This window comes from Sorex araneus, chromosome 1, assembly GCF_027595985.1.
Source record: "Sorex araneus isolate mSorAra2 chromosome 1, mSorAra2.pri, whole genome shotgun sequence".
NCBI classification, from domain to species: Eukaryota; Metazoa; Chordata; class Mammalia; order Eulipotyphla; family Soricidae; genus Sorex; species Sorex araneus.
In genome coordinates this window covers 345,200,768-345,227,016 of record NC_073302.1, presented here as the reverse complement: position 1 = coordinate 345,227,016, position 26,249 = coordinate 345,200,768, and the positions used below count along the sequence as shown (strand labels likewise).

The window sequence follows — 26,249 nt, the reverse complement described above, 5'->3', positions numbered from 1 at the left end:
GCACACCATCATCTGGCGTGAGGACCTGGTGATGGTGGGTTCCTGAACTGGGAGTGACAGAAGAGTCGCTGTAAGCCGGCCTCTGGGAGCCATTGGCAACTGGATTTGTATTCCTACTGGAAACTATTTTCTTTTAGAAAATTCCCATTTGGGAAACCTTTACCAACAACTGAGAACTTGTAACAATTCTCATATTCCATAAAAATAAGAACTGTGTCTTGTTGTTCATCAGCATGAAGTACGTAGAAGTTTGTCAAGGCAGTCTTCATGGCATGTTCAATTTGACATATCTCATGTATTTCTTTTCTCTCATCTGTTTACTTAAATAAAAATTTCCTCTTGAAGTTAATTACTTTTCATATATCCCGTTACAGCAGCGTGATTAACCATTCACACAAATAGTGCCTTGTTCATAATGCTTTCAGCTTTAAATCCCATATTATAGCATCTTGTCTGAAAGTTTCATATGTCTTTATTCAGCTATTTCTTTGTTTTTTAAATGTAACCCTCTGCAGAAGATTCTTTGCTTAAATAGCACATTTTAGTGTTTAGTTATTTCATTCTTGAACACATCACTTTTTCAGTGATTTGGAAGCAATAAAGTGAACCTTAAGTAATTACTCTTAATTGAGGCAAACAAATGATCAACTTTTATGGGAAACCAATCATTCAGCACGTACTTGTGCTTTAAGTTCTAAAGGATGACCCTGGAATGTAGAGTGTGTCCCAGGGGCATGTAGAGTGTAAGCTTCTCGCCCCTAGTCCACTAGGCGGTGCCTTCCTCTTTGCTTCTTCCTTATAGCTTGCTTTTGCTGATTGGTTTTGCATGGTAAAACATGGTAATTCTCCTTAACCACGCTTCTTAGAGTGCAGAACTTGTTTTGCTTGGTTTTACTTTTATATTTCATACATACTGTGCTGTGTTTCTTTTCCATTTCCATGCTACTGAATATCATCGTCCTCTTGTTCAATTGGAACTGATTTGCACGAATCTGCAATATCCTATCACCACTGGGAGAAACTCATGTTCTTCTCTGAATCTCAACAGGCATCAGCTGTGTGTTCCATGATACACTTGGTCTTCACGACCAAATGCCACCATCATTTCCTTTCGCATCTGTGAACATATTTTTACAGAAATTCAAATAAAAGAAATGTAAAAATCATAATTTCTAGTGCCTAAGACCTCCGTTTGATTTTCCTTTAGCTATTGTACTATTCCTGCCACTGCTTGTCTTTAACATTTGATTTCTTGACTTCTTATTCTGCATCCTTAAAGCTTTCTTTATCAGCCTCTCCTTAGTACAATTTATCAGAACGTGGTCAATTACTATTCTAAAATGAAGTTATGTGCTCCCCCTTTTATCTACATAGATTGTGTCATTACTTCTAATGAAAGCAGAACTACATCAGCCTCTATCTTGTTAGTAACAGTTTGTAAAACGGGAAAGAACACTCCCCAAATATTCCTCAAGTTGTTACAACTCTCTCCTGTTATCCACCCGCCACCGTGTCCCTTCCGGGATCCACCTAACCCTTTGTATCACTTAAGCCATGTTTTATCTATGCTTCTGTGTCTCTAACCTTTAGTCATTTGAGACAGAAACAACAAAAACACAGGACTTTGACATAAACCACGTTTTGCCAGTCCCCTGAGATCTTGACTTCTCTTTGACAGCAGCCTAAAAAGTAGGTTTGGGCTGCAGAAAATTCTTCTCTTTCAGTTTTCTCCTTCTTTTGGAATTCAGGGGTATTTCCACAGTGATCCTCAAGGATCACATAACCTTTACCTTATGGTCAATTCCCAGAGATCCAAGTTAATGGAACATTTTAAAGCTTGCTGTGACCTTCCCGTTCTCCTCAATTACCACATTCCTCCACCTCTTCATTTATAAAATATTGCTAGTTTGTATCCATGTTGATATGAAAATGTTAGTCATATTTGGCACAAGTGTTCGACTGTCACTGTCACTGTCATCCCGTTGCTCATCGATTTGTTTGAGCAGGCACCAGTAACATCTCTCATTGAGAGACTTATTGTTACTGTTTTTGGCATATCCAATATGCACGGGTAGCTTGCCAGGCTCTGGCGTGCGGGCTCCATACTCTCAGTAGCTTGCCGGGCTCTCCGAGAGGGGTGGAGGAATCGAACCCGGGTCCGCTGTGTGAAAGGCGAAAGCCCAAAAACACAAAAGTTTTATATTTACTTGGCAATATTAAGAGTTTTATTGTGTGTGTGTTTTTTTAAATACCAGTATGCTTTGTTAAGAGTGAGCTCTCAAAGCACTTCCTTAATACAAAAGAAAATGTTGATAGGCTAGCAAGATAGTTTAAAATGATATAATCCCAGAGTGAATGGAATGGTTGTTATTCTTGCTCTCACTTCTCAAAATAAAAAAAAAGAGGCTCAGGGCTATTTATGGCTATTCATTTATACCTATGACAACCTGGGCTTCTTTTACATAAATAATGCTTTCTAAAGAAAATAACCTCCTCTCTTTGCATCTTGTATGTACAACTTAGGTTTTATGGGTAATTGGCTTAGATAAGCTCATGAACAAGTGCAGGAATTTTTATTATTAGCAATCACTTAATCACTGTCATCCTGTTGCTCATCAGTTTGCTCCAGTGGGCACCAGTAATGTCTCCATTGTGAGACTTGTTCCTGTTTTTGGCATAGTGAATACGCCACGGGTATCTTGCCAGACTCTGCTGTGTAGGTGGGATACTCTCGGTAGCTTGCTGGGCTCTCTGAGAGGGATGAAGGAATCGAACCCGGGTTGGCCTCATGCAAGGCAAGCACCCTACCCGCTGCACTATCGCTCCAGCACATTATTAGCAATAGTGATAGCTGATAACTGTCAACTAAGTACTGTTTGGAATCACATAGCTGAGAAGAGGAAAACTTGGATTGGATCATATAATAGGCTTCTATTGGATTTTCAATTGCAGTGGACAAGAATTCTAGAAATTTCATCTTTGCCAAACGTGGTAAAGTTTGACAACTTTGCTAACATGTGGCAATCTGTAACATTTCCAACCATCTAATTTGTGTGTAGTAGTATTCTGTAATGGTCTGCTCCTCCTTTGTCCCTAAAACTAATGATGTTGATCATCTCTCCATGTGTTTCATTTGTATATTTAAATATTTTCTGTTAAACTGACTACAATTAGGTTGTCCTTTTTATTAATTGATTGTTTTCATCTTATGGATTATAAAACTTTTGTTTATTTGTATATTCTGGATACACAATCTTTATTAGCTGTTAACTTAGACATGTTGTCTTATAGACTGTGGTTTAATATTTTTATTTTTAGTTTAAATTTTTGTGGCTTAAATTTTTTTCACTTTTTATTAGAGAATCACTGAGATGTACAGTTACAAACTTATGAACTTTTGTGTTTGCATTTCACTCATACAGTGATCGTTTACCCAACCCTCCACCAGTGCCCATTCTCCTCCACCAATGATCCCAGTATCCCTCTTGCCACCCCCACCCCATCCCCCACCTCCTCACTGTGCAGGGCATTTCCTTTTGTTCTCTCTTCTTTGGGTGTTGTAGTTTGCAATAGAGGTATTGAGTGGCCTTCACGTTCAGTCTATAGTCAACTTTCAGTTTGCAAATTCCAACCCGAATGGGTTCTCCCAACATCCTCTACTTGGTGTTCCCTTCTCTATCTGAGCTGCCTTTTCCCCCAGCATGTGAGGCCAGTTTCCAAGCTGTGGGGCAGACCTCCTGGTCCTTATCTCTACTACTCTTGGGTGTTAGTCTCCCACTCTGTTACTTTATATTCCACAGATGAGTGTGGTTTTTCTATGTCTGTCTCTCTTTCTGACTCATTTCACTTAACATGATACTTTCTATGTTGATCGACTTATATGCAAATTTCATGACTTCATGTTTTCTAACAACTACACAGTATTCCACTGTGTAGATGTATCAAAGTTTCTTTAATCAGTCATCTGTTTTTGGGCAGTCTGGTTTTTTCCAGATATTGGCTATTGTAAACAGTGCTGCAATGAACATACAATTGCAGATGTCATTTCTACTATACCTTCAATAGTATTTTTAAGATGAGATGGTAAATTTGATGACATCTGTATTTTCAAGATTTTTCTTTGGATTGTGCCTTTGGTGCTGTTTCTAAGAAAGCATTGCCTAATCAGATTAACAAAGCTTCTCTCATTCTTCTATCTGTATTACAATTTCTGATTTGACTTTTCTGTCAATTGTTTATTATGTTTATTTATATGTGATTCAAGATATAGATTAAAGTTATTTTATTTTCTTTGCATGTGATTTTCTAATTGTTATAGATTTTTGTGTGTGAAGAATTAATGTTTTCTTCAATGAATTCCCTTTGAATTCTTGTTAAAAAGTAATGGGCTATTTATGTTTGCATCTATTTTTGTGATCTCTCTTTGTTTCACAGTGAAGTTTCATTTATTCCAATACCACTCTACCACTCTGCTGTGATTAGCTTTACAACAAATCTGTAGGCTGGGTAAACTAAGTTTTCCTACATTTGTTTTTTAAAGGTTGTTTTTGTGGTATAATGAGATATCTTGGTGTTTTGGGTCACATGGCTGGCATACTCTGGGATCCAAATTTGAACCTCAGACCACATAGAACCCTGAACATGACAGAGACTGTACTGATGACCACAGACCTAGAGGGTCCTAAAAGCACAAAATTGAACACCCTGACCCTGTTGGTTAAGTATACCTTGTGTTTCCACCGAGTGCCCTGAGCATCCCTAGGGATGCCCCAAATAATAAAAATTTAAAATTAAAGTTGTTTGCTATTCTAGGTCTTATCTGCCTTCTGAAGACTTTTAAAATTAGCCTGTTAATTTCTAAAAAAAAACATTTGGGGATATTTTTAAAATTTTAGACTTATGGTTTGCAAAACTGTTAATGTTAGGGTCTCATACATAAAATATTCTAGCATAACCTCCTCCACCAGAGTCTGTTTCTCTCCATTGCCCCAGTGTACACCCTCTACACACAGGGTATGCTACCCCCGTCCCCCGCCCCCCATACACACCTCAAACTTCTGACTGCAAACATTTTCTGTAGCCTTTGGGCATTTGTTCATTCCCTGCTATGTTTCCTTACAATCCACATATGAGAGAGGTTATTCTTTGTCTGTCTCCTTCTTGTATAAATTCACTCAACATAACACTCTCTAGATCCATTCCTGTAGCAGCAGATTTCAGGACTTTCTTTTTGGTTTTTACTTCCAAGTAGTATTCCATTGTGTATATGTTCCCTGGTTTCTTTATCCAGTCTTCTGTTCTTGGCCACTTGGGTTATTCCCAGATTTTGGCTATTGTGGAAGGAGCATAGAGGTGCAAGTGTCCCTTCTGAATAAATTTTTTTGGCCCTTGAGGTTGAAGATAAGAAGTGAGATGGTTGGCTCAAACAGAAAGTCAATTCTCAGCTTTTTTGAGAAGTGTCCAAATTATTTTCCTAAACGAGAATACCAGGCGAATCCCTACAGCAGTGAATGAGGGTGTCTGTTTCCCACAACCAGGCAAACACCAGTTGACCAGTTGTTTTTGTTCTTTTTTGATGTGTGCCAGTCTAACTGGCATTAGATGGTATTCCATTGTTTTATATTTTGATTTCTTTAGTAATAAATTATGCAGAAGCTACCGAGAGTATCCTGCCCACACGGCAGAGCCTGACAAGCTACCAGTGGTGTATTCAATATGCCAAAAACAGTAACAAGTCTCACAATGGAGATGTTACTGGTGCCCGCTCAAGCAAATCAATGAGCAATAGGATGACAGTGACAATGACAGTTTTATTTATAGACCATGTGTCCAGTTTTCTGTTAATCTCTTTTCTTTTCATTTTCAGTAGGATTTTTTTCATTGTAAAGTGCTACCACTGCCTTATATATCTTGTATATTAACCCCTCTTTAGATGAGTGGTGGGTAAATATTCTCTCCCAGTCTGTGAGGTTTCTCTGAATTTTGGTCATTGTTTCACATGCATTGCAGAAGCTTCCTAGTTTGATGTTGTCTCTTTTGTATCTCCTTGCTTCTTTTGCTTGGCCTATGACATTGAATCCCTGAAATGACCTCTGTGCTCAATGGCCTGTAGAATGTCACTTAATAAATCTGCCATAAATCTTAAGAAAGCTCCTTGGTATGTAAGTTACAGTTGGAGATATCCCAACCAATTTTGTTGTTCGTAGTTTCCTGTGAGTGTTCCATGGCAACTTACAAAGTCATCCAGGTACAATGTAGGTTTTTATTGTTTCCTAAAGCCATGCCCTGGGTTTTGGGTGGGAATAGGTGATTAGACCTAGGATTAAGTTATAATTAGGATGATGTGGCTGAGAGAAGGCAGAGTCTGTGGGGTCACTGGAATTCCCAAGTTTGTTCCCTATGAAGCATGAATAGGGAAGAATTGTTTCTGGAAAACCCCAAGGACAGTCCTATTGTTCGGCTGAGGCAGGGTCCAGGGAGAATGATGAGGTGAAGTCAAAGGGTCAGTGCTGTCACCTGTTCCAGGTAGAGGGGAATAGCACTTCTCTACTTTCCCAGAGGTGGTGGATGGGGTGTGTGTGTTCCTTTTTCATTTTCTTAAATAAATAGTGTTTATTCTTATTTAAAGGTGGGGTGAAATTCAACAAAGAAACAATCTGGATTTAGGATTTTTTTATGGGAAGTATACTCATTATCAACTCATTATTTTCTTGTTGGCTATTGTTACTTCATAATTTCTTCTTGTTTAGTTTCATTTGTTCATAGCTGTCAAGAATACATCAGGGCCTAGTAATTTGTTCTTGTTTTTTAATATCATCTAATTTGTTGGCATACAGTAGTTCTCAGAGCCTGTAACACACGGCACTTGATTCTGCAATGAGAATTACTTGGAAAGTGGTTGATGAACAGGAGGATTTAAGCATACCACAGAATTTCCTTTAGGTTCTATGTGAGTTGTTCTTGAGAGGACAGACAGATTATTAGAGTGGAATTACTATCTTTAGCAAAATAGAAAGTCTCAGATCAGTACCTCCTCTTCAGAGTAGCTCAGCTTCCCCTTCTGTATCCAAAGCTTATGATAGATCCCACTCCCTCCAGTACCTTCTTTCACAGCAGCTCCCCTATCCAACCCTCAGCTGAGAACTCCAAAAGAATTTCCTTTTGCCTTAGCTCCCACTAGTGAAGATCTGATTTAATACTGATCCTGTATTATCCACGTACCCACTTGCCGTGACACAGTGGATGAGACTAATACATTTCTGCTGATGTTTTTGTAGAATCCATTTTGGCAGCCTCCAGCCATACTTGTCTGGACAATCCAAATTATCTCCTTAGGTACTGGTTTTGTTTTTATTTGTTCTTTGACTGTGAGGTTTCATAGTTTGATATAATCTATTCTTATTGTTACTTTTCTCATAAATTTTGTTTTTGTGGTATTGGTTTTGCAGAAAATCAATTGTTTTGAGTTCACATTTGTTGCTGCAGAATATTTTCTTCCTAAGGCCTATTTTACTTATTAAATACAAATGTACAAAAATAAAATTGATAAAAAATGATATAAAATAAAAATATTGGTTAAAAGTGTGCTTTCAAGCAGACACATTTTATGCCTTAAATGTATACATTATTGTATATAACTTAAATATCAGCAAAAAGTTAATTTTTAATGGTTTTAAAAATCCAGTTCAAAAGATAAAGCATAATTTATTAAATTGAACATCTAGTAAGCTGTTAATATCAAGTGAACTCTTTCTGAATTCTATTTTTTGTGTGTTTTAGTTTATCCATATGGGGAAGTTCATTTACTATAAGAAATGCTGATAATGTAGGTCACGCCCACTTTTGTATTCTTAGCATTTCTTATAGTGAATGAACTCCTAGGAAGACCCGTTCGGGGTGAGAAAGGTGGGCTGAAAGTAGATTATAGACCAAACATGACAGCCACTTACTACCTCTACTGCAAACCAAAACACCCAAAAGGAGAGAGATGAGAGATAAAGAGAGAGAGAGAGAGAGAGAGAGAGAGCAAAAAAGGAATGCCCTGCCACAGAGGTGGGGTGGGGTGAGGAATGGGGTGGGGGTGGTGGGAGAGATGGTAGGACTACTGATGGTGGAAAATAGGCACTGGTGGAGGGATGGGTACTCGATCATTGCATGACTGAAACACAAGCATGAAAGTTTGTGAGTCTGTAATGGTACCCCATGGTGATTCACTAATAAAACAATTTTTTAATTAAAAAAAGAAATGCTGGTAATGATAATAATAATATTGTCATTATAGCAATGATAATATTAGGAATGTTAGAAGCCAAAAGTACCAGAGACTTGAGACACACAAAGAAGAAAGACTTGAAAGAAACATGATCATTGATTGACTTCATGCTATGTGAGCAGCTGCATAGACAAGAAGACAGATACAAGTTCCCAATGAGTACAGACTTGTTGAGGCCAGAATCTGTCTTTTATTGAACCATATTGTACTAAACAAACATGTTCTCATGCCTCAATATAGTAAACTTTTCATAAATATTACTATTAGAGAACTACTCAGAAAGAGGGCAGGATTAAAGATTTTTAAAAATTAGATAAATATTAAAGTCATTGTACCAACATTTTCAAAAACATTGATATGCTTAAAACAGTTATTAATAAATGGTTATTCATCACATAATAAAATTAATATTATGGAGCCGAAGCGATAGTACAATGGTTAGGGTGTTCGCTTGCATGCTGACAACCTGGGTTCAATCCCCGGCATCCCATATGGTCCCCCAAGCACCTCGAGGAGTAATTCTTGAGTGTAGAGCCAGGAGTAACCCCTGAGCATCGCTGGGTGTGACCCCAAAAAAGAGCAAAAACAAAAATTTGTATTATTCCTGATCCATTTTAAGTCAGCCTCAGTCTTATTAACGGGAAAAAAAAAAAAACCCTAGCAGGTCTTTGTCACTGATTTTGCCTCTGTCCTAGAAGGAGAGTTTCCCAGGGTGGTGGTACCCTGAGCTTAGCAACCTTCCTCCTTCACACCAGCTGCCCAGCGCTGGCCGCTGGAATTCTGTCCGCTCTTCTTCCTGCACAGGGTCTGCCTCTGCATCCCTCTCTCTCCCTTTCAGCCAGAAGCTTCGCCTCTGCGGGTGGACAGAGTTCTCCTGAAAGCAGGAGAGCTGATATCAGGGGAAAATGTGGCCTAATGTTTTAAAACATAGCAATCAAAAGGAACGTCTAAATTTTTCCTGAATTGGTGACTTATTGCTCCATCCCACAACGATAAGTGGGCCAGAGCGATAGCACAGCGGTTAAGGTGTTTGCCTTGCATGCAGCCAACCTGTGTTCGATTCCTTCCTCCCTCTCGGAGAGCCTGGCAAACTACTGAGAGTACTGACAAGCTCCCTGTGATATATTCAATATGCCAAAAACAGTAACAACAAGTCTCACAATAGAGACATTACTGGTGCCCGCTTGAGCAAATCGATGACCAACGGGATGACAGTGCTACAGTAGTGACTTGTATTCTGTTAAATGCTGAATCTGAGACTCCCCCTCTCCCCCTCCTGTGGTGTTCATACTCCCCAACCCAGTGATTTTGGAGTTGTACAACAACAAAAAATCTTCAGGCAGTGATGAATCAAGGAGCTTGGGGTAATAGCAGGAACAGTAAGGGACTTGCTTAGGCCACTGTTGGAATGACTCCTAGTAAACTTGAGAAGGAAAGGATATACAAATATTTCCTTGGCACACATGCTTGGAACTATAAAACATTAAACTGCCTTATTTGCTCCTATGTGACGAATTTACTGCATGCTTTGAAATCAATAGTTTGTGCTTAATAATTTTATATTAGTATCACAAAGGTGGTTCAACATTACTGATGCATCTTTATGACCTTGCTTTCCCAGTGTCAGATGTCACTCCCTTACCTCTGACAGGTCTTGTGCAATGTCCTGATATGAGGCTGTTGCCAATCACTTTATTTAAAATTGAGATTTCTCCCTATCTCTGGCAATAGCCTGTATTCCTTAGTGGCTTTAGTTTTCTCTCTAGCAACTGTCAACATTAAATACTGCTTTGCATGTATCTATTGTTTTCTTGTCAGTTTCCTTTAGTAGAGAATATGTTTCTTATGGATTAAGTTGTTCATGTTTGTTTTGTTTCAATTCTATGCCCCGTGAGTCAGAATGTTGAGTGAACTAAAATAGAGTGAAAAACTTGAAATTTTTTTAAAGGATGGAAAACACTGTGTCCTGGCCATTCTTCTCTTTTTTTTTATTCATCCTTGATAGTATTATTTTAGGAAAATTATATGATTTTTTAATCATATGAGGTAACATGATTTATGGTTTTGGTGTGCAAAGTTATTATACCCCCGTCGCCACAAAATTCCAAAAATCACAGTCCTTTTGTTACTTTTATTCTTCCCCATCCTTTCTACCAATCCCTCTTGAGCCTCAGTTCTGCTACCAGAGTCCAAGAGTCTGTTTTTATTGTCTGTTGTCCTTTCTTGGCTTCTCACTCTATATGTCCCAGAAAAGTGAAGTCATTCGGCATTTGTTATTCTCCACTTGATTTGCTTCACTTAACATCACCCCTTCTAATGTAGGGAAGACAGCAAAGAGGGCTGGAGTGTATGATTCCCAGGTGAAGGACCAAGATTTTATTGCACAGTCCTCAGAACTCCACAGGGAGTTCACAGCTCACAAAAACCCTGAGATAGGAGTCGCCCCTGAGCAGTGCCCAGGTGTGGCCCCCTGGCTAAACAGAAACTGAAACATAACACTATCTATACTTCCTTCCAAGGTGGGTCAAAAAGAAAGGTTTCATCTTTTCTTATCGCTAAATAGTATTCGATTGTGTATGTATACCACAATTTCTTTATTCACTCATCTGTCACTGGGCATTTGTTTTTGTCCACTGACCAGGAATAGGTCTTGGTTATTATAAATAGTGCCATAATGAACATGTGTGTGCATCTACCTTTATGAATTAATGTTTTTATATTCTTGGGATAGAAGCCAAGAAATGGAAATGCTGGGTCATAGGATAGTGCTATTTTTAGCTCGTCTCCTAACATTAATCTCTTTCATTAATCCTGAGTCTCTTGCAAAGCCATTCACAAAACTGAATGAAAATAGCATTACGAATGGTGTACTATGTATTGCTCCATCTTCTTGAGGAAAATACTGGCATGGATGTAAAGGAGACAAGGAAGTACTAAACTGTGTACTAGACATTGTGGAAACCACTTTGTATTCACTGTGTCTTTATGTTTCGTTACTATCAATTAGCTCTTAAAATCCCTACTTTTTTCAAGGTAAAATTAAGTCTCTAGAAATTTAATAAATGTATTAATAACCCATAATTTATAAAGTGAAAGAACTATTAAATTACACATCTCTTTGGCAAGAAAACTTAAATATTTTAATTACTCTCTGCTTTAAAATAGTCTTTAAGTGTGTGCTGAAAGTAGGCTGTAGACCAAACATGACAGCCACTCAATACCTCTATTGCAAACTACAACACCCAAAAGGAGAGAAAACAAAAGGGAATGCCCTGCTGCAGAGGCAGGGTGGGGTGGTGGGGGATTGGGTGGGGGTGGTGGGAGGGATATTGGGACATTGGTGGAGGAGAATGGTCATTGGTGGAGGGATGGGTAAATGATCACTGTATGACTGAAATGCAAATACGAAAGTTCATAAGTTTGTAACTGTACCTCACAGTGATTCACTAATAAAAATTAAAAATAAAATAAATAAAAAAGCAAAATAAAAATAAAGTAAAATAGTCTTTCATTGCTGGAAAGATAGTCTAACTGGTAAGGCACTTGCCTTGCATATAGCTGACCCAGGTTTGATCCCAGACACCACATATGGTTTCCAGAGTTCAACCAAGAACTATTCCTGAGCACAAAGCCAGAAGTAAATCATGAGCACAGCTACATGTGACCCTACCTCAAAAATTTAGTCTTGCATATGCTCACATTTCACCTACTTCATTTTTTGGACATGTAAATAATATTCACCAAGAAAACCTCCATATTTGTGGATGAAGTAAACACAAGTGGCAATCTAATCAGCTCAACATCTGATAAAGGGGAATTCATTAAGAGAAAGACTAAGGAGCCATTCTGGATAACTGAGGAAGGATCTTCATGTTTAAAATTTTTATTTTGTCTTCACATGATTCAAAATTCACAATGTACAAATATGTACAAATCACGCATCACTGTCATCCTGTTGCTCATTGATTTGTTTGAGCCGGCACCAGTAATGTCTTCATTGTGAAACTTGTTGTTACTGCTTTTGGCATATCAAATACCCCACGGGTAGCTTGCCAGGCTCTGCTGTGTGAGCAAGATACTCTCGTTAGCAAGTCTTTTTCTACCTCATTTCTCTCTACAGCTAGAGATTCTGGGATTTCTACCTAATTCTCTCCATCAGTTAAAGGGATTCTGATATCTCCTACCTAAGTAAAACAGGCCATGCCTCTTTTTTTATATTTAGCACAAATGTGAAACCCCTATACATCTCATCATGCACCTTTCCCTTTACATTTAATGAATGTACTTCAGAAGCAATAAAAGAGGCAAGAGCGGGGCCTGGAGCAATAGCACAGCGGGGAGGGCAATTGCTTTGCACATGGCAAACCTGGGTTCAATTCCCTGCATCCCATATGGTCCCCCGAGCACCACCAGGAATGATTCCTGAGTGCAGAGCCAAGAGTAACCCCCTGAGCATCGCTGGGTGTAACCCAAAAACCAAAAGTAAAAAAGAGGCAAGACCCTAGGGAAGTTTTATCTATTCTGCATGCAAGAATGCTTTATGTGTCTCTGGAGATTATCGACGTTATGGTTCCAGAGATACAGTAATGACCTGACTTCTCAAGACATAGGAAGACAAGCGGCTGGAGCGATAGCACAGCGGGTAGGGCGTTTGCCTTGCACGCGGCTGACCCGGGTTCTAATCCCAGCATCCCATATGGTCCCCTGAGCACCGCCAGGGGTAATTCCTGAGTGAAGAGCCAGGAGTAACCCCTGTGCATCGCCGGGTGTGACCCAAAAACCAAAAAAAAAAAAAAGACATAGGAAGACAAGCATGGAGATAGTTGAGAACATCTGAGAGAGAAAGTCTGTTTTCCTGCAGCCTTCACACCTCCGGTGCCTGCAGAGTTCCTAATACTCCCTTTTTCCTTCCTCCATAGTGTCTCGGATTTGAAAGCTATTTTCTTTGTTTTGGAAACTTCCGTTGTCCTCTTTCTCTTTCATGAAAAAAAAAATAGATGCCAGCCTCTTAGATTCCTGCATCCTTCAATCCTTTATTTATTGGATTTATTCCACTCCTTGGTTTCAGGCAATAAAAATATTTTTGAGTTAGGAAAATTTGTGGATTCTTATGCCTTAGTTTATTCCTCTTTTCCAAAGCTATCATTATAGTCCAATAGTCACTGTATCACTGTATCACTGTCATCCTGTTGTTCATCAATTTGCTTGAGCAGGAGCCAGTCCATCTACATTCATCCCAGCCCTGAGATTTTAGCAGCATCTCTTACTTGTCCTTCCAAACAGTGCTGTATTGGAGGCTTTTTCAGGATCAGGGGAATGAGACCCATCATAGTTACTGTATTTGGCATATCAAATATGCCACAGAGAGCTTGCCAATATTAAATAATTAAATGTGTCAGTTACATCCACCATTCTTTTCTGATTAAAACTCACTCAAGTGCATAGAGAGAATACGGTTAAATGTTAGGCAACTGATTTGTGCCTTCAATATGACCAGCTGAAATCTTAGATCCTTTGATGGAACATATCACAAATATTCTCTTAAGGAATTTTTAAAACACAGATGCACGATATTATTTTTCTAATCCTTTTCTTTTTCCATCCAAACAACTAATTATCTCCCAGTGTCTACACTTAGACATTCATATAGAGACAAAATGATTATTTGTAATTCTATATACCCCATGTAATTATTGGCTGTGATAACCAAGCAATCTATATGCAGCTATTGCTCTACAATTTTCTAATCTCACATTACAGTAATGAGTATTGCACATTAATATGCGTAATGCCCTTTTGATTGTATTTGCTGATTTGAATTTCATTTTAGAGACATTTAGGTTCAACAATTTTACATGTTTCCCTTACATTATGAGGTTCTTTAAAATGCAGTTTTATTCCAGGGACTGATTAGTGTATAGGAGGGATATTCTTACTAATCCTTCCTAAGAATTATCTGAAAGAAAATAGATGTAATGTAAAGATGTAGTTATTGTTTAGACTTAAAGAAGAAATACACAGAGCATAAAATGATAAGTAGTTCTTCCACAGCCAGCACAATTATACCTGTGTTTTAGAGTAGCTATGTGACAAATCACAGTATGTAGAAAAAGAAATCCTGAATTCCTGATCTAAGTGCTAAGAGTACTAGCTCTGTGTTCCTTCCTTTTCAAATACCCTGACATCTCTAAGGTTTGATAACCGTTTTTAGAATCAATACCATATTTCCATTTTTTCATTAGGCTGCTATTATAATTAAGTCGTGTAATGATCGCTGTGATTTTAAGAGCGCACTCAAGGGCACATTGATAGTACAGCAGGGAGGGCATCTGCCTTGCACATGGTTGATGTGGGTTCAATCCCTGATACTACATATGGCCCCGGGAGCCCCACAAGATTTGTGGGGGCAGGATCTGATGGCAGGTGGGGCCCCACAAGCCCCATCAGGATTTGAGTCTTGTGCACAGAGCCAGGAATAATCTCTGAGCACTACCAGATCTGGCCCCCAAACAAAAACAAAGAACACAGTCTCAGGAACTAGTTTTTAAAGACAGAAGACTAAATATATCTGTGTGTTTGTTTTATTAAATTTACAGAGAGGATAATTATGTTATACTCAAAGGTTATTGTGAAAACTTAAAAGTTGTGCTGTAAAAACTAAAATAAATTAATGATTTACATTACTTTTATATTTAGCAGGCTGGAGCAATAGCACAGTGGCTAGGGCATTTGCCTTATACATGGTCAACCTGGGTTCGATTCCTCCATCCCTATCTGAGAGCCCAGCAAGCTACTGAGGCAGAGTCTGGCAAGCTGCCTGTGGTGTATTCGATATGCCAAAAACAGTAACAAGTCTCACAATGGAGATGTTACTGGTGCCCGCTCAAGCAAATCGATGTACAACGGGACAGTAGTGCTGCAGTGTTTATATTTAGCATGTCATAAGCATTCAGTAAAAACTATTAGAGAGACTATGTGAACTCTCTATTTCATGTTGGCACTTTAAAATTTTGGAACATTGTATGATCAAACCCAATCATGAGCCATTTTGTAACTGTATATCTCATGGTGGCTTGATAAAAAAATTAATTTAATTTTAAAAAGAAGAAAAATAATAGACTATGTGAACATTATGTAAGTTCCCATATTTTCCTTGCTAATTTCTATACTCTTTCCATATTTTATCTATTTTCTAAAATTATTTTCCTAAATTAAAATTAATTTTTATGTATTTTTAAATTTTTGGTTTTAGGCACCATGATTTACGATACTGCCAATGGCTAGTTTTCGTGCATAAAGCATTTCAGCAGCACACTCTCCACCAGAATTCCTGCTTCTGTCCACCATGTACCCAGTATACCGCCAGCTTCTAATTGCCTCCTTCATTCCCCCTTTATAGTAAACTTCCTACAGAAGGCCAGTTCTGAGTTGGTGTTGCATTTGGGCATTTGTTATTACTTACTGTGAGGTCCTGTATTTAACCATCTGAAAAGCTAAGAACTGAATTTCCAAATAACACAGAAATTTGACTTCTTAGTATATACCCCCAAATCCAAAAAGTTTTTTCTGAAAAGACATTTGCACCCGTATGTTCATTGCATCACAACAGCCAAAAATCTGAAAACAAATTGTGTCCAAGAACAGATAACTGGATAAGCTATGGTATATTCAGAATGTAATCATATTTCTGTGTGCCTTATAAAATTATTTATCTATGATTACATCTGTAGAAAATAACATGTTATAGAGGAAGGCCTTATAATATGAAGCAAGTGGATACTTGTTAGGTATATTTATTGAGTGTGCAATTAAATTTGAGTTTTGGGAAGCATTCTGTCAACAAATGAGCAGGCTCAGGTTATGGTAGTTGGGGTTCAATAACAATCTAATATCTAAAGATTTAGTAATATGAATTGGTGGAAAACATGGCATTTTCTCTAAGTTCATTAAAAAAATTTTATTCAGGTGCCATAATTTATGGTTGTTGACAATAGAGTATCATACATGCAATATTCCAACTGCAATTCCACCACAGGTGTCCACATTTCTTCCTCAGTGTCCTCTGTTTCCCTCTCATGACCCAACTTGTCTCCTGAACAGACACATTGTTAACTATAATTATTATAGTTTGGGTCCCCATCTGCAATGCTTTTGGCGCTAGAGCTTTAGACACACACACAGACACACAGACACAACACACACACATATATATGCACTTTATATATATATATGTATATATATATATTAGAACTTATTTCTTCACCTCCCCAGCAAGTCCAAGAACCCCAACCCTATCCCTAGATTTCTTTCAGCCAAGCTCTTCTTGTGTCACCCCTTTGTTCGCTCTTTCCTAACATTTCCATTTCTATAATAGAGGGCCAAGGGTTTGCCCACTTTAGCCATGTTCCATTCCCTTGTCATGTTATTCTATGTATCACAGATTAGTGGAAACATCTGGTGTTTACCTTTCCTTCTTATTTACTTCATTATCTTGAGATCTTCCCGTTACATCCAAGTTGTCTTCAATATCATTCTTCCTTGTAGTATTCTATTATGTGTGTAAATACCACACATTCTTTATGCATTCATCTACTCTTGGATACTGGGGTTGCTTCCTATTCTGGCTATTTTATTAAGCACTGCAATGAATACAGGACTACATACTGTCACTGTCACTGTCATCCCGTTGCTCATCGATTTGTTCGAGCAGACACCAGTAACCTCTCTCATTGTGAGACTTATTGTTACTGTTTTTGGCATATCCAATATGCCATGGGTAGCTTGCCAGGCTCTGCCGTGAGGGCTCCATACTCTCAGTAGCTTGCTGGGCTCTCTCCAAGAGGGGCAGAGGAATCGAACATGGGTCGGCCTCATGAAAGGCGAACGCCCTACCGCTGTGCTATCGCTCCAGCCCAGGACTGCATACATCGTTTTAAATTAATGTTTTGTGTTTGGGGGTAGATAGCAAATATGGAGTCACAGGGCTATGTAAGAGTTCTATTCTCTGTTTTTGGAGGAATCTCCATACCACTTTCCAGATGGATCGAACCAGAAATTATTCTCATAATAAATAGGGATGAGTGTTCTTTTTTTTGCCATTTTGATGTTTGTTCTTCCAATCCATGATATGGAGTATTTTCCAATTTCTAAAGTCTCCTATTGTGTTCACAAGCAGCTTATAGTTCTCAAGAGTCATTTACCTCTTTTATTAAATTGATTTCATGATACTTGATGTCTTTGAGCACTGTTTAAAATGTTGTAATTTTTAACTCTTTCTCTTTTCATTTGTTATTCGCATATAGGAGTACAACATATTTTTTGTGTATTGATTTTATAGACCGCTATTTTGCTGTACTGTTTTATTGTTTCTAGAAGTTTTTGCTTTTAAGTTGAGTCCTTGGGATCGTCTATGTGTATTATCATGTGATCAGCAAATAATGACAATTTGACTTCTTTTTGAACTTAGAAAATCCATTCAATATAAAAATCTACAATAAAATAAGGATAGATGGAAGTTTCCTGAGGCTGGAAACTGCTATCTAAACAAACCCACAGCCAGTGTTAAATTCAATTTGGTAAAAAAAAAAAAACTAAAAGCCTTCCCTCAGAGATCAGGCACTAGGCAAGGATGTCCAATTTTCCATGATAATAATTGAAGTTCTATCTGCAGCCAGCAATTAGCCAGAATAAATAAAAACTCTGAGAACTTAAGGGACACAGTTAAGGTAGTACTGGGGGTGGGTGCCCATGGAGATGCAGATTTATTTAGGAAAGAAGAAAAAGTTCTAATTAACAACGTAAACATATATCTTTCAGAACCTAGAAAAAGAAGTGCAAATGAACCATCAAATTGGGAGAAAGAAGAAAATAACCAAAACTAGAGCAGAAATCAACACTATAGAAATGAATAATACCACCAGAGGGTCAATGAAATCAAGAGCTGATTCTTCAAAAGAATAAACATGATAGACAAACCCTTGGCTGACTCATAAAGAAAAAAAGAATGCAAAATGCAAATAAGGTGGATCAGAGATGAAAGGAAAGAAATTACAACAGATTACTAGAAACATGGGAGATCATAAGAGGTTATGAACAGCCTTATAATGTTGAGCTGGAGAACGTAGAAAAAATGGGTGAACTCTTTTCATCTGCCATCAACTATAAAGATATGCAAGTAAAACATAGGCAAGCAAAAAAGTGCAAATCAATAAATGTAGTATACCATATCAATGAAAGGAAAATAAAAATGTTATGGTTATTTCAATCAAGTAAATTTAAAATTTGAAGTCCAAAGATACAGTGGAAAGGGTATGAATGTATCTCTATTATCCATCTCTAATATAAAGACAATATAACCTTCCTTCCAATTTCAACAGAATAATTTTATTTTTCTTTTTGGATCACACCCGGCGATGCACAGGGGTCACTCCTGGCTCTGCACTCAGGAACTACCCCTAGTGTTGCTCAGGGTACCATATAGGATGCTGAAAATCAAACCTGGGTCGGCCGCATGCAAGGCAAATGCCCTATCTGCTCTACTATCACTCCAGCCCCAGATAATTATTTTTTAATAGAAGTAACTTATGGTAAATATTTTGTAAACTATAATATTGATGTATAAATATCAGGGCTGTTGATATTTTGAGAGAAATCATACCAATGATTTTGAGATGACACTAAATATTTTTCTTTGCAGTTATATAAATCAGTCTATCATGGTCTTTTTTTAAGCTGGACTGATTTTAATATTGCCTAGAAAGTTCATCTTAAAAAGAATAAAGTGAAATCCATTATACTCAAAGATCTAATATGTGACTTAAATTCTAATTCCAAAATTTTATCCATGGAAGAGGAATGTGTATTCCTCTGTGGAGCTGAAAACTGAAGTGAAGAGAGAAGGAAAGAGTATTAGCACTACTCCATTTACTCATGCAACCAACCTAGTTCTGTTTCAGTACTCAGAATGGAAACTAGACGATCCCTCCTCTTCTTTACCTCTCTTTATTTCTTTTCATTCTTTTTGTATTTTTGTTTAGTTTAGTTTTGTTCTGGGGCCACATCTGAAAAGGTTCAGGGTTTACTCCTGACTCTGTGCTCCGGGGTAACTCCTGGCTGGTCTCAGGGATCATCTGCAGTTCTAGGTATGGAACACAGGCACAGAAATGCCTTACCCATGGTACTATCTCTCCAGCCCTATTCTTATCTCCAGTTGGAGATTATTCTCCAATGTAGTTTCAGGCAAAATGTCAGACAGGGAGAGAAGAAGTAATAATTCTTACACACAGCTATGATAATAATCATGAAATATGGTCTGATCATAAGGAAATTGTAAAGCTTGGGAGATTTCAAAAACTATAGCAGTTGCTCCAAAAAGGACCTGCTCTTAGAAGTTCTCCATATTTTTTAAGAACAGTCCAAGCAAACTGGCCTCACATGCTGGGGGAAAAGGCAGCTCAGATAGAGAAAGGAACACCAAGTAGAGAATGTTAGGAGGACCCATTGGGGTTGGAAGATGCGCTCTGAAAGTAGACTATAGACCGAACATGAAGGACACTCAATAATAAACTATAATACCCAAAAAGAGAGAGAACAAAAGGGAATGCCCTGCCACAGAGGTGGTGGGGGTGGCAAGAGGGATACTGGGATCATTGGTGGAGATGAATATGCACTGGTGGAGGGATGGATAAACGATCACTGTATGAATGAAATGCAAACAGAAAAGTTCATAAGTTTGTAACTGTACGTCACAGTGATTCTCTAATAAAAGTTTTTTTTTTAAAAAAGAACAGTCCAAGCTAATTAAACTCATCAAATGCCTCGTGATGGAAGGTATCACAGAGTCACCAAGTTCAAACCCTGAACTTTAGCCCCACAGGTCACTCCGGTGTGTTTCTCTTGCATGACCTTAGAACAAAATGTTTGTTGGAACTCAGTGAGGGCTTCCTACGCTCAGAGCCTAGTGTTGCCTTTCCATAACTCACCAGAGCCTTAAGTCATTTTTGAGACAGTAAGCTTCTGCTGTGTCACAGGAAATATCGGTATGGGTCTAGGGGAAGGAGCTCAGACTTGAAGAGGTCTTACAATGAGGTGCTGACGTGTTTTCTTATTAACAGCAAAGTGAAACTACCCCTGACTCATTCTCAGAGTGATAGATGCTTATAAAAGTGCTTTCCTGATACTGTTCTTGCGCTGGGCTTTCTTTGGCTTTTGCCTCATTCCTTTTAAGCCCTATGGCCAGGAGCTTTCTGCCAGCTGGCCGGGAGGGAGAGTTCCCTCCAAGTTCAGGAACAGTTTGCATCTAGGAGCCAGAGCCAGGCTGACCAATTTGGGGTGGGAAAGCTTCACCCTTCGCTTTCTTGAGTTGTTTGCTCCTTAACACTCCAAGGGCTGGACTGACTGCAAGTGCTGAAAGAAAGCGCAGGATCCCTGCAGAGTTTATTGCCTGAAGTTCAGTGGCCAGGAGAGGAGAGGGAATTTTCTAAATTCACAAATAAGTGTGTGGATGAGATAGGGTAATGCTCTCTAAACTACGGAGGAGATTCTTTTATGATTCAATGGGGAAAACAAAGAGGGAGCCTTGAAAACCTCAGTTCTTGCTATGAAAGCAGAAATTTTGTGTGAAGAAATTCTGAGGCCTTGAGCTGACTCCCGGAGGGCAAATGTCAAAGGGAACAAACAGCACGGGTGACAGGTAACTGGAAAGTTCATCTCATGAAAGCTAGCCGTGTATTTCGAGATGAGCGCTGGTTCATTTCTGTCGGTGTTTCTGTGCAAACTGGGTGATGACACTGACTCTCTTCACAGGAAAGCCTAAAGAGGGGATTAACTAAGTAACAAGTGCAAATGGGAAGGGTGATGGAAACACTCAATAAAATTGCTGATGGATTTCTCTCAGTGGAAAGATTCTTTCAATGCTCCTTTCCTCTGGTTTCACGGGAGCTGTACCACCACTATCTCTCTGGCCTCCTCAAGCCTGCCCCATGCAACCTGGCTTCTGTGAGCTGGGAACTTTCGTTAAATGGTTTCCTGGATCATCCACCAGTTATATAAGCCTATAACTCTTTGACATTCTCAGTGATTTCTCTCTGTTCTCAGCTCAAGGAAAGTAGCTTTCCAAAGCTGCGTTCTTCTTCGGCACATCCTTCACGGATTTTCTGGAGGGTAGTATTTTATGCATCATGGTGTCCGTGGGCCCAGGGACCACCCTCAGGGTTAGAACGGGCCTGATCGTTAAATTGCTGTGCTCGTGACATCAGGGCTGTATCAGGGCTGTACCTGGTGGTGTTGAGACAGGTGGTGACTGGTGATGAAACTCAGGGCATATTCCTAATTCCTTGGACGGTGTTTTTATACATTTTGAAAACTTTCTGGAGATGTCAATTTAGAAAAAAAATTATTCAAAATCTTTAAAAATATATGGGCCCCTTGCTGAGGAAGTCCACGATCAGCACGAAACTGTGGATTTCCTGCATGATTTCTTCTCACATCAGGGTGGTGCCTTCCCAAAGAATTTCAACCATTGACATAGAACCATGAGTGATCATAGTCTATGCTTCCTCTTTGCAGGGGTGGAATCAGAAAATCTGATTAGATTGGCGGCTTGCTTGTCTTTATATGTGTTCATGGTCACAGGGTGAACTACCTCAGAGCTATAAACTTCCATGTGGACTTTTCCCTAGTTTGAGAAGTTTCACAATATGAAACTTAAAAAGCAACCATGGTTGGGTGAGGCTGTACTGTAGTAAAAGAGAGATTGTGTTTGAACTTGGATCACAGTACTTAATAAATTCACTATTAGGTTAAGTGATAATTTTTTTGCCTAATATAGATGCTGGTATCCTTTACTTTCATTTATTTAAAGTTTGCACCCCTAAGGTAGGTTTCTAAAAGGATAAAGGATCCTTTTCAAATAAACACTTAACAAAGCCTTGGTTCTTTTTGTTGTTGTTGTTTTGTACAGTTACAGACTTACAAACTTTAGTGCTTGAGTTTCAGTCATACGATGATTGAGTACCCATCCCTCCACAAGTGCCCATTCACCTCCACCAATTATCCCAGTATCCCTCTCACCACCCCCACCCCATCCCCCACCACCCCACCCTACCTCTGTGGCAGGGCATTCCCCTTTGTTCTTTCTCCTTATGGGTGTTATAGTTTGCAATAGAGGTATTGAGTGGCCATCATGTTCGGTATATAGACTACTTTCAGCTCGCATCTTCCAACCCAAATTGGTTCTCTTGACATCCTCTACTTGGTGTTCCCTTCTTATCTGAGCTGCCTTTTCCCCTAGCATGTGAGGCCAGTTTCCAAGCTGTGGGGCAGACCTCTTAATCCTTATCTCTACTATTCTTGGGTGTTAGTCTCCCACTATGTTATTTTATATTCCACAGATGAGTGCAGTCTTTCTGTCTGTCCCTCTCTTTCTGAATCATTTCACTCAACATGATACTTTCCATGTATATCCACTTATATATAAATTTCATGACTTCATCTTCACTAACAGCTGCGTAGTATTCCATTGTGTAGATTTACCAAAGTTTCTTTAACCCGTCATCTGTTTTTGGGCACTCCGGTTTTTTCCAGATTGTGGCTATTGTAAACAGTGTTGTAATGAACATAGAAATGCAGATGTCACTTCTACTATACCTTTTTGCCTCTCAGGATATATTCCCAGGAGTGGTATTGCTGGGTCAAATGGAAGCTCAATTTCTAATTTTTTGAGAATCGTCCATATTGTTTTCCAGAAGAGCTGAACCAGTTGGGATTCCCACCAGCAGTGAAGGAGAGTCCCTTTCTCCCCACATCCACGCCAACAGCTGTTGCTTTTGTTCTTTTGAATGTGGACCAGTCTCTATGGTGTGAAATGATATCTCATTGTTGTTTTGATCTGAATCTCCCTGATGATTAGTGACATAGAGCATTTTCTCATGTGTCTTTTAGCCATTCGTATTTCTTCTTTGAGAAAATTTCTGTTCATTTCCATCCCCCATTTTTTGATGGGTTTGGGAGTTTTCTTCTTGTAGAATTCAACTAGTGCCTTGTATATCCTTGATATCAACCCCTTATCAGATGTGTATTGGATGAATATCCTTTCCCATTCTGTAGACTGTCTTTATATTTTGGTCACTGTTTCTTTTGAGGTGAAGAAGCTTCTTAGTTAAAAGTAGTCCCATTTCTTTATCTCTGTTTTCAGTTGCTTGGCCACTAGTGTGTTATCTTTGAAAATACCTTTAGCTTCAATGGCGTGGAGGGTTTTGTCAACCTTGTTTTCCATGTACATTATGGATTCTGGTCTGATGTTGCGATCTTTAATCCACTTTGACCTGACTTTTGTACATGGCGTTAAGTAGAGATCTAAGCCTATGTTTTTGCATGTTGCTGTCCAGTTTTGTCCAGCACCATTTGTTGAAGATGTTTTCCTTGTTCCAATTCACTTTTTTTGCTCCCTTATCAAAGATTATATGATCATATATTTGAGGGTGCGTGTCAGGATATTCAACCCTGTTCCATTGGTCTGTGGCTCTGCCTTTGTTCCAGTATAATGCTGTTTTAATTATTACCACTTTGTAGTATAGATTGAGGTTGGGGAGGTTGATTCCTCCCATATTTTTTCCCTAAGAGTTGCTTTATCTATACGTGGGGGCTTATTGTTCCATATGAATTTCAGGAATGTTCTCTCCAATTTTTTTAAGAATGTCATGAGTATCCTTATAGGGGTCGCATTGAATGTGTACAATGCTTTGGGGAATATTGTCATTTTGACAATGTTAATTCTCCCAATCCATGAGCAGGGGATATCTTTCCATTTCCTAGTGTCCTCTATAATTTCCTGAAGTAGCATTTTGTAGTTTTCTTTGTACAAGTTCTTTACCTCCTTAGTTAAGCTGGTTCCGAGGTACTTGATTTTCTGAGGCACAATTGTTAACGGGATTGCTTTTTTCATCTTTTTTCTCTCTCGTTATTTGCATATAGGAAATCCATGGACTTCTGGGTATTTATTTTATAGCCTGCAACTTTACTATACAAGTCTATTGTTTCTAAGAGTTTCTTGGTAGAGGCTTTAGGGTTCTCTAAGTATATTATCATATCATCTGCAAATAGTGAGAGCTTGATTTCTTCCTTTCTTACTTGAATGTCCTTAATACCTTTTTCTTGCCTAACTGCTATTGCAAGTACTTCTAATACTATATTGAACAGGATAGGAGAGAGTGGGCATCCTTGTCTCGTCCCTGATCTTAGAGGGAAGGCTCTTAGTTTTCCCCCACTGAGGATGATGCTTACCGTAGGCTTGTAGTAGACGGCTTTGACTATATTGAGGAAAGTCCCTTCTATACCCATTTTGGCAAGAGTTTTCATCATAAATGTCTGCTGAATCTTGTCAAATGCTTTCTTTGCATCTATTGATATGGTTCTTATCTTTACTTTTGTTGATATGATAGATTATGTTGATTGATTTCCGAATGTTAAACCATCTTGCATCCCCGGAATGAATCCCACTTGGTCGTGGTGGTAGTGTATGATCTTTTTGATGAGTTGTTGAATTCTGTTTGCTGATATTTTGTTGAGAATCTTTGCATCCGTGTTCATCAGGGATATTGGCTGGTAGTTTTCTTTTTTTTGTGGTGTCTTTGTTTGCTTTTGGTATTAGGGAGATATGAGCCTCATAGAAACTGTTTGCGAGGGTTTCTGTTTTTTCAATTTCCTGGAAAAGCTTGAGAAGAACTGGCGATAGGTCCTCTTTAAAAGTTTGGAAGAATTCGTTAGTGAATCCGTCTGGACCCGGGCTTTTGTTTTGGGGAAGATTTTTGATTACAGTTTCAATTTCCTTGATATTAATAGAACTATTCAGGTATTCCAGGTTTTCTTTATTCAGCCTTGGGAGATTATATGAATCCAGGAATGTATCCATTTCTTCTAGGTTCTCTTGTTTGGTAGCATACAGATTTTCAAAGTAGTCTGATAATCTTTTGAATTTCTTTGGTTTCTGTTGTGAATCCCACTTCTCATTTCTGATTTGGTTTATAAGGGTTCTCTCTCTTTCTTTCTTAGTGAGTTTTGCTAGTAATTTATCAATCTTATTTATTTTCTCTAAGAACCAGCTCTTGATTTTATTGATCTTTTGGATTGTCTTCTGGGTTTCCATGTCGTTGATTTCTGCTCTAAGTTTTATTATCTCTTTCCTTCTGCCTAGTTTAGGCTCCTTTTTTGGTCCTTTTCTAAAATCTTAAGCTTTGAAGTCAAGTTATTTATGTGGGCCCTTTCTTCATTCCTGAGAAAGGCTTGCAGGGCTATAAATTTTCCCCTTAACATGGCTTTAGCTGTATCCCACAGGTTCTGGTAGCTTGTGTCTTCATTATCATTTGTTTTCAGGTACCTTTTGATTTCTTCCTTGATTTCCTTCCTGACCCACACATTGTTCAACATCGAGTTGTTTAATTTCCAGGTGTTTGATTTGTTTTTCTGTGTCTGTACATGATTCACTTCTATCTTCAGTGCATCATGGTCTGAAAAGATAGCTAATACAATGTATATCTTCCTGATTCTTTTGAGGTATGTTGTGTGGCCCAGCACATGGTCTATTCTGGAAAATGTTCCATGTGCACTGGAAAAGAATGTGTATTCTTTTTTGGGGGGATATAACGCCCTGTATATATCTATTAGCCCTCTATCTTCTATTTCTTCCTTCAAAGCCAGTATTTCCTTGGTGAGTTTTAATATTCTTGATCTACCCAGAGGTGATAGGGCAGTGTGAAGTCTCCAACTGCTATTGTGCTGTTCACAATGTCTTTCTTAAGGTCTGTTAACAGTTGTAGGTATTTAGCTGGTCCCGCATTGGGTGCATACACGTTTAGGAGTGTGATTTCTTCCTGCTGTACATGTCCCTTGATGAATAAAAAATGGCCTTCACTATCCCTTCTAATCTTTTTCAACCTGAAATCTATGTTGTCTGATATTAGTAATGCTACCCCAGCTTTTT

General features: G+C 38.6%; 1 protein-coding gene across 1 annotated transcript in view; it reads left to right on the top strand.

Annotated features, from left to right (window-relative positions):
* NRG1 (neuregulin 1) overlaps positions 1-26,249 on the top strand; it is a 566,300-nt gene that overhangs the window by 168,331 nt on the left and 371,720 nt on the right. The gene's annotated exons all lie outside the window — the stretch shown is intronic.